Source organism: Physeter macrocephalus, chromosome 19 (assembly GCF_002837175.3).
Source record: "Physeter macrocephalus isolate SW-GA chromosome 19, ASM283717v5, whole genome shotgun sequence".
Classification (NCBI taxonomy): domain Eukaryota; kingdom Metazoa; phylum Chordata; class Mammalia; order Artiodactyla; family Physeteridae; genus Physeter; species Physeter macrocephalus.
The window spans coordinates 31,493,137-31,502,110 of NC_041232.1; positions in this window are offsets into that span (position 1 = coordinate 31,493,137).

Genomic DNA, 8,974 nt, shown 5'->3' on the forward strand with positions numbered 1-8,974 from the left:
TGACAGCCCACTTGGGAGCCCAGCTCACGCCCAGGAAACCCTCTGGATCTGTAGCCATGGATCTTTGGCTCAGATTCTTGGGCCTTTTCTTTCCTGGGTAGGTGAGAACCTGCATAGCGGGGGATATCATTGCCCAGTTTGGGGTTGTTGTGAACTAGATATCAGTGCTCTGGGTCTTCTCTGAAGATGCAGACCCACCCTCCTCCTGGGGTTTGCCTGACACTATACTGTTCATTTTCACATTCATTTATCATGGTTTGTTCCTCTGTTGTCATGGACAATTTCTATATCTTCTCCCAACATTTCTTGTCAGATTTGTAAGCAACAGCCCAAAAGCAAGTGTGAAGAGTGTGGTCTGGCAGTGTATTAACTGCCCGATCCTGCCAGGACTTCTTAGGATTCAGCAGATTGGTAGTCTCATTGGAGCCATGGATGAGCAATTAGGAGAGGAGGATTTGTGCTGGGACCTGAGCATCTCCTTGCTCCTGCATCCCCATCTGCACCGGGAGGGCTCAGAGGCATTTCAGTGGCTCCATCAGGCTGCTTGTGGGTCTCTCTCTCTCTCTCTCTCTGGGCACATTTCCAGCTCTGCTGCTTTACTCCCTGACACGGTTTTGGCTAATTTGGAAACATCTGCTAGAGTAACTTCCCTTTTAATTCTACTACAGGAGAACGTTTATGAGTATTCTGATAGGAGGACTGGCATTAACCCTCACTCTAACCTCCAGATTACATCCTTGCCCTGGGGACCCTTGCTTTCTGGGTTTCAGTTTCAGTGGAAACTCAGTGTGATATCTTTTTCCGGGCTAGAAATTTCCCCTGGTAGATAGCAGGGAGATTTCTTTGCAAGACACAGGCTGCTGTTGAAGAGGAAAATGGCATTTTGATATTGTCTCAGACTTTGCAAACAGCTCTTCTTTGATATGATTCATCAGACTAGTCTAGCAAGAAGGCAAGACACAGTCACTCTCCTCGAAGCTGTTTACCCAGACACCAACTCAGAAGCAAAGTCACCTTTTCTATCAGACAGGGATGAGCTTTCCCACTTGGAGCTGGGAAGGGGCAACAGGGGAACCTTGAAGCAGTAACACATTTAGAAGTTTCCTGTGTGAACTCCCTGTAACATGTTTCTTACATTATTTCCATTTCCCTAGACCTCAGCTGAAAGGTCATTTAATCAGTGAAGCTGTCCGGTTGCAGGCAGCTTAGTTGCCTTGATACTTTTTGCCATGGTCCTTTTACAGTAAATAATGATGCCTTGACTTTTGTGGTTATCTGATCGATTGTCTTCCCCGCTGAACTATGCGTTCCATGAGATCAAGGACTAAAATAGCATGTTCACAAAGTATCACTGACGCCTAGCACAGCACCTGGGATTTAGTAAGTGGTCAGTAGACATTGACTGAGTGATTGAATGAATAATGAGTGCATGCAAATCTGTATTCCAACTGTGTAAAGACCGTAACCCTGAGGGTAGTATTACATGGCTTTTGCATGGCCCTCCTTGCGGTCTCAAACTCTGCATCCTTTGGTCCTAAGTTTCTTCTGATAACACCTGGTAAACACAGGGCTGATCCCAGCATGGCCAGCATGTGATGGGTTAGGTTGTGCTCTGTTTCCAGCTATGGAAACTACAGTCTTCAGGTCAACAGAGGGAGGTTCTGAAATAAGATAAGGATTAAAAAAACAAAGCAATACAAACCCCTCCCCCGCTGAAAAAAAACCCTCTTGCCCCTTTTCCTTTCTCCTCCTTCTCACTCAAGCATAGGAATAGCTTAACCACCCCACTTGCCTTTATCAGATTCCACCCCCTCCCCCGGCCCTTTGATGCTAAACACAAACTTCTTTCCCACCTTTACCCCAAAGGACCAAGCATTCCTTCCTGTGTCTCCACTGAATCTGATGCACATTTATTTATTTTAAAACATCTATTTATTGATTGATTTGGCTGCATCGTGATTTATTTATTAGTTTCAGTGTGCGGGATGTTTTGTTGCGGCGCAGGGCTGTAGAGCTCACGGACTCAGTAGTTGCGGTGGGTGGGTTTAGTTATCCTGTGGCGTGTGGGACCTAAGTTCCCCGGCCAGGGATCAAACCCAAGTTCCCTGCATTGTAAGGTGGATTCTTAACCAGAGGACTGCCAGGGAAGTCCTTGATGCATACTTGTATTCCATTTTCTGTTGATGTGCTTGTCAACCTCTATGAGACTATAAGCTCAAGGGATAACAGAGATAGGGGCTAGGAGAGGGGTTGCTGATGGAAGGGATGCAAATGTTCACTGAGGATTGAAAGGTTGAATCAGATCACAGGGATGAGAGGTATGAAGTGGGAGGGGGAGAAGTGGCTACAGCTGACTTTCTTGCTGGAGGTTGATTTCTGTAGAGGTACTTACTTAGAACCTAGGTGGGGTGGCTCTTGATCGTAGGGGATGTTGGAATCTACCATTTAAAATTATATGGATTCACAGCCTCCTTGGTATTTCCATGACTTTTTTATACTAATTTCTGGCCAGGGAAACAGTACATTCTGTCCGATCTGCACTTCTGAGACACTGGAACGATGAGGTGTGGTGGGCCAGCGGCACGGGTGTGCTAGCCTGCCCTTGCTTCTGCCCCCAGCTTTAGATGTTACACCACTGCTCAGCCTTAAAGATCTGCGAGGCAATGTAAGACTCAGCATGGACATGACCCATGTTTTTATAATAATGCCTCATCATTTTTCTAGATTTGCCTCTACTTTATCGGTAATTTAAAATATTCTGCTTTGATGCTAAGAATACCAAGGGATTTAGATGATCCATGGCAGATATTTGGCATGGATATAGCCTTTCCAGGGATGGGCGAACAAGCAAATGAAATCATATGATCTTCCTTGTATTCGTGAGTAGGGAGACTGTCGAAGTGCAAAATATAGTTCATATCCTTGGGCAGCTGAAAATCGAACCCAAAGGAATGGGATCATTTTGGAATACTTCCTAAAGAGGACGGTCTTATGTTGGACTTTCCTAGATGGTAAGAGTTAAGTAGGAGGAAGGGATGACTTTTCAGGTAAAGCAAAACTTTGACAAAGACATGGAGATGCAAACCAACTTGGCAGATTGCTGGCTCAGGGAGATGGTCTTCTGTACCAGCTTCTCTAGTGCATTTTAATTAGACCTGGAAATGAATTTGACTGAGAAGGATGGAGGCACACTCTGGATGGTTTTACTGATGATTCAAGAATGTTTAGCATTGATAGGAGCATTGAAGGACTTTGTATAGACAGTGACATGGAGAAGTGGCCTCTGGGACGGTTGGAAGTGGATTGGTCTGCCACCAGATGGGGACAGAGGGACACCTTAGGGGGCTATTGTGCTAATTCAGGTATAAATGATGGGCTCCAGGTGGAGGGAAGTCAGAATGGGAGAAGAGAAGACATGAAATATTTTGGGAAAATTTCAAGTAATAGTCGACTCTTTTCTTTCTCTGTTACTGTGTACCTGTGTCTCAAACTCCTTTTCAGTTCTTCATTATAAATTGAGAATTACTGTGAAATGTTTCAGCAACACAAAAAATTAAATATTACGATAAACACCCATGTACCCAGTCATTGCACACGCTGTTGATACTCTCAGAGTCTCTCCAAGCCTATCTCCCCTCAGTGGTACCCTGCACACTGAATTTTGTGTTTATCATTGCCACACATTTCCTCATACTTTGCTAGGCATGTAGGTATATGTGTGTACTACCCAGTAGAGTCTTGTTTTGCTGTTTTAAAACTCTATAAATAGGAACACCATGCTCTTTGTAGTCTTCTTTACCCAACTTTAACTGATTACTATCTTGTTGATATGAATAGGTATTACTTATTCATTCTTACTACCCTATGGTATTCCGTTGTATAATATATAGTGATTAATGTATTGATGGACATTCTATTTATTTTCCAACAAGGCTGCTACGAATGTTCATACACACATCTCCTTGTGCTAACAAAGGACCTTTCCTTAGGGTATATTCTTAGGAGAATTGTAGGAGGGATTTGTACCTTCCCATTTAGCAGGTAATGCCAAATTACCAAAAAGAGTTTTGTCTGTTTATCCTCCCACCAGACATCTATAAGAGCTCCTTTTGTTCTGTATCGTTGTCAACACTTAGTGGTATATGTTATTTTTTGCCAGCCTTCGGGATGTGAAATTATATCTCCTTGCAGTTTTAATGTGTTTCCTGACTGCTAATGTTGTTGACCATTTTTTTCCTCTCTTAACATTCAGATTTCTTTGGAATGTGTAGGCATACATGTTGTCCACTCTCCCACTGCATTAAAAATCTCATTGATTTGTAAGAGTTAGTTATGTATTCTGGATATCAGAGTTTTTTCTGTAATTTCATTCCAGAAATGAAATGAAGCTCGTTTCAATGGGCTTCTCCCAACTGGTGGCTTGTCTTTTCACTTTTAGGACATCTTTGGGTGAAAAGATTCTTTTTAAAATTTAAAATAGATGCATTTTTGGTTATTCTTGTTATGGCATAGATATCTCGTTTAAGAAATCTTTTCCATTTCTAAGTGGTAAAAGTATCACCCTTTTATATCTCATAAACTTAAAGTTTTATTTTCACATTTAGTTCTTCAAGACTTGCTTATCAAAGGTTATTTTATAAAGCCCTTAATTACATTCCAAATTTGGGCACAGCATGTAACTTCTCGTGGTCTTAATTTCTTCCTCATGAAGTTAGACTTTGAAGCAGTTGTACTGTATGGATTCTGCTGCCGCCCCTCCACTTCAAGACTTCATCATGTTATGTGGGGAATGTACAGAGTCTTTTAATGGAACTTCTTGCCTCCAGGGTCTCCTTCTGATTCAACTTGCATCTAGATTTACTTTTCTAAAGACCTGTCAAAGTCACTGTGAGACTCCTCAAACTCTGACCTTGAGACCATGAGGGCAGCAGCCATGACCATTTTTACTACCCTGCATCCCCCAGACTCTAGCACAAACCTGGAACATGATTGGTTGGTCCTCAGATGTGTGAGTGAGAGAAGGCACAGCTGGCTCCCTTCGTGGCTCAGCTCCATTTCTTTTTCTTTTTAAATTTTTTATTGAAATATAGCTGCTTTACAATATTGTATTAGTTTCAGATGTACAGCAAAGTGATTCAGTTATACATATATTTTATATATGTATATAAAAAAATATATATATATATACACTTTTTAAGATTCTTTTCCTTTATAGGTTATTACAAGATATTGAGTAGAGTTCCCTGTAGGAGTTCCCAGTAGGTCCTTGTTGTTTATCTCTTTGATATACAGTAGTGTGTACATGCTAATCCCAAACTCCTAATTTATCCCTCCCCCCTCCATTTCTTAGTCTCTTACATCCAAACTCTTCTCCAGCATGACCACCTCTGCTTGTCAGGACTGTGCTATTCTGGCCCTTCTTTCCTCTTCCTTTGTTTCTTTTTCCTTCATGTATTTAAATTCTGTCGAACTGACAAATCGCCAGCAGCACATTCTCCTCGGGCCAGGAGAAGAGGAGTCTGGAATTTTCTCTTCCCTTCATGTCCTTCTGTACAGTTTGAGTGTTTTACCATGAGCAAGAATTTCTTTTAAAATCATTGTTTCATTGCTTCCTCTATCCTTCAAGGCCCAGTCAAATCTTGCCTCTCACATGAAGCATTTTATGACCGTTCCAGCCCAGGGTAAACTGTCCTCTGAGTTCCAGTTGCATTTTTCTGGATCATTTACTTTATGATGTACATTTTAAACATTTTATGTGAATACTGCTAGATTTTAAGCTCCTTCAAGTGATGAATTGGCTAATGTGCTTTCTGTCTGTCTTCTAGGCCTAAACCCAGTAGCCAGCAGAGTGGTTTTTTTTTTAGGAGGTGGCAGCTGCTTTCTTGATGATTGTAATTAGTTATTGGAGATGGCTTGGGCTGAGTGGAGACTTGGAGTGTGAGGACATTGGGAAGAGTGACATTACTGGAACATGTAAGGATCTGGAATAAGAGGCTAAATTGTGGTGATAAAAATTTGAGCTCTATTTTGGTTATGTTGATTTTTGATATGACCTGTCCCATCAGCAACTTGGGAAACATTAAACCTGAGTTTCAAGAATTGATAAAGATTTGAGGTGTTGATTACGGTGTTCTCTGCTGGAAGTCGATCATTAGATTCAGGATACTAGCAGCTGTTTCTATGTTCCAGACGGGAATCTTACTCCTCACCACCCCCAGTCCTGATTCTACTATTCTGATATCTAACTAACTAGATGACTTTGGGCAAGTTCATTCATTTTTCCGAGTTCAGTTTCCTCACGTGAACAAGGAGGATAACTAAACTTACATATCAGAGGTTTTGAAAGGACTCAGTGAGCCAACCTTTGTAAAGTATCTCGCTCAATGGTGGGCTTATGGTGGGCAAATAATAAATGCTGTCATTAACAATACATTTTTACCTGAAAGAGCTCATCTGCCAACCATCTTTTTATAACAGAGTAGCACCTTGGTTTAAAAGGTGCTATTTTAAAAGAATTTAAAAATTATTTAGTCATGAAAGATTTTTTTCTCCTAGTGAAAATTCCTAGATCTGCTTTCATTTTCCCTAATTATCTGATGACAGTGAGAGCAATTCACTGAACAAGTGCAATAATAGCTAATATTTATTGAGCAACCCTGGTCTTTGGACTCCGGCAGTAGTGCCTTTAGGCTCCATAGGATGCATTTACAGGGAAAGAGGCCCACAGCCCCTACAGTTCAGCTCTGTCTGACGTGGTACCATATGCTGTGAGGAGAGTACAAAAGAAATCAAAGTCATGTCTTTCTCCCCAAGGAAGATTTAATTGTGAAAAAATTAATGCAGCTAAAGCAACATGCAAAGTGTACATTTTAATTTACTCTGAGAAGAATGCATATTGATTAAGGCAAGATGGGATATGGAAAAGGTCTCTAGGCTAACCAGAAAGAGGCAGTTATGCTTGACCCTTACAGAGGAGCATCTCTTAAGGTTCACGGTGAGCCCCGGGTCCATTGTACTTTGGCAGGTGGGGCACTCGTCTTCTGATTGCATCCACGTTTTTCTGCTGCGTGTGGCTTATCTTCTGCCTCCGAGTCATGTGTCTTCACGCAGCTCACAGTGAAGACTCAGCTGTGTCTTCACAGCTTCTCTCTTAGAAGGGGCTTAGCAGATAAAAACCAATACTAAACAGAATGAGAACTTTACTGATTGATTAGATGGGAAAATTCCATTGTTTTTTCATTAAGGGAAGGATTTCTGGGCAGTTACATCTAGATTATTCGGGTTTTGTAGGATTTTTATCTGTTATAGCAGCATGATATTTCATGTCTTTGTGATTTAGGTTTAAAACCCCTTACACCCAAATACAAAATACTTTTTCACGTCCTTAATCTCACATCCTTAATTCTTTCAGGGAATCCTCTTGGGTAGAAATGTTGGTACACATAAACTGGCTTCAGGTGCTCCAAAGAGAGCTGATAAACACACATTAAATGTGAGAAATATTGGCAATACTAATTTACCAAGAGGTTGTGTTCCATAGATGTGCTTATAAGCTGATTATTTTTGGACACCCATAGAAATTATGTATCTGATAGTGGCTGGCTTCTAAAGTTAAATTTCTGGAGTCCTTTTTCACCCATTTTCTACAAGCAAATGAGTATTACTATAATGAAAACCATAGCTATCTAAAATTCTGGACCCTATGTCTATGAAAAAAAGGAATTCTCAGTTGTGACTAGGAACACATACCACCCTTTCTGCCACAGAATTAGGAAGTCTCTTGCTCTTCCAGGGGTCGGGTGCTGAACCATGTTCAGGCAACAGCCTCTGCTAACACGGCAGTGTGATTTCCCCTTGATCCAGGACCAGACTGGTGAGGGGATGAGGGAACCAAGAGGCTCACTGATGGGCACTAATAATTGTTAACGAGCTACATTTATATAAACCACTTCTCTTTATTTGAATATTTGAGTGAAAGAAGAAAACTTTAGTATAGCTCAGTTATCCATATTATGTCCTGCATTGAGAGCCAAGATATGTAGGTGATTTCTAAGTCATATGTCAATAAGGGAGTGATGGGTAGAAATGTATTCCTTTGTACTTAGTTCATTTTTCCAGATTTTTATTTTCCTATGCATTTCAGATCCTAAAGATGCCCACAGTTGGATGATAGGAATTACTGATTCATTCATTCATTCAACTAACAACAGTTTATTGAGTAACTGGTACATGCCAGGCACTATTCTAGGTACTTTGAATTCGGTCCTGAGCAACAGCAAGAACGAAAGACAAAAGGCATCCCCTGTGGAGTTTACGTTCAAGTGCGAGGAAACAGACAGCAAACAATAAACATCAGACCTCTTTTCACATGTTAGAAGGAATAACAACTATGAAAAAAATAGAACCAGATGAGAGGGATTATTGAAGTACCATTCTTTGATAGATTTCCAGTATAGAAGGAAATAAGCTTTTTTATTATTTTTATTTATTTATTTATTTAAAGACTTTTAAAAAATAAATTTATTTTTTATTTATTTATTTTCGGCTGCGTTGGGTCTTCGTTGCTACGCGTGGGCTTTCTCTAGTTGCGTTGAGCAGGGGCTACTCTTCGTTGTGGTGCATGGGCTTCTCATCGCAGTGGCTTCTCTTGTTGCGGAGCATGGGCTCTAGGTGCGCAGGCTTCAGTAGTTGTGGCATGTGGGCTCACTTGTTGTGGCTCACAGCCCTAGAGCACAGGCTCAGTAGTTGTGGCGGACAGGCTGTGGGATCTTCCCGGACCAGGGATCGAACCTGTGTCCCCTGCGTTGGCAGGCAGATTCCTAACCACTGCGCCACCAGGGAAGTCCAAGCTTTTTTATTTTTATTTTTTAAATTCAGACCTTCTCTTTTTTTTTTTTTTTTTTTTTTTGTGGTATGCGGACCTCCCTCTGTTGTGGCCTCTCCCGTTGCGGAGCACAGGCTCCGGACGCGCAGG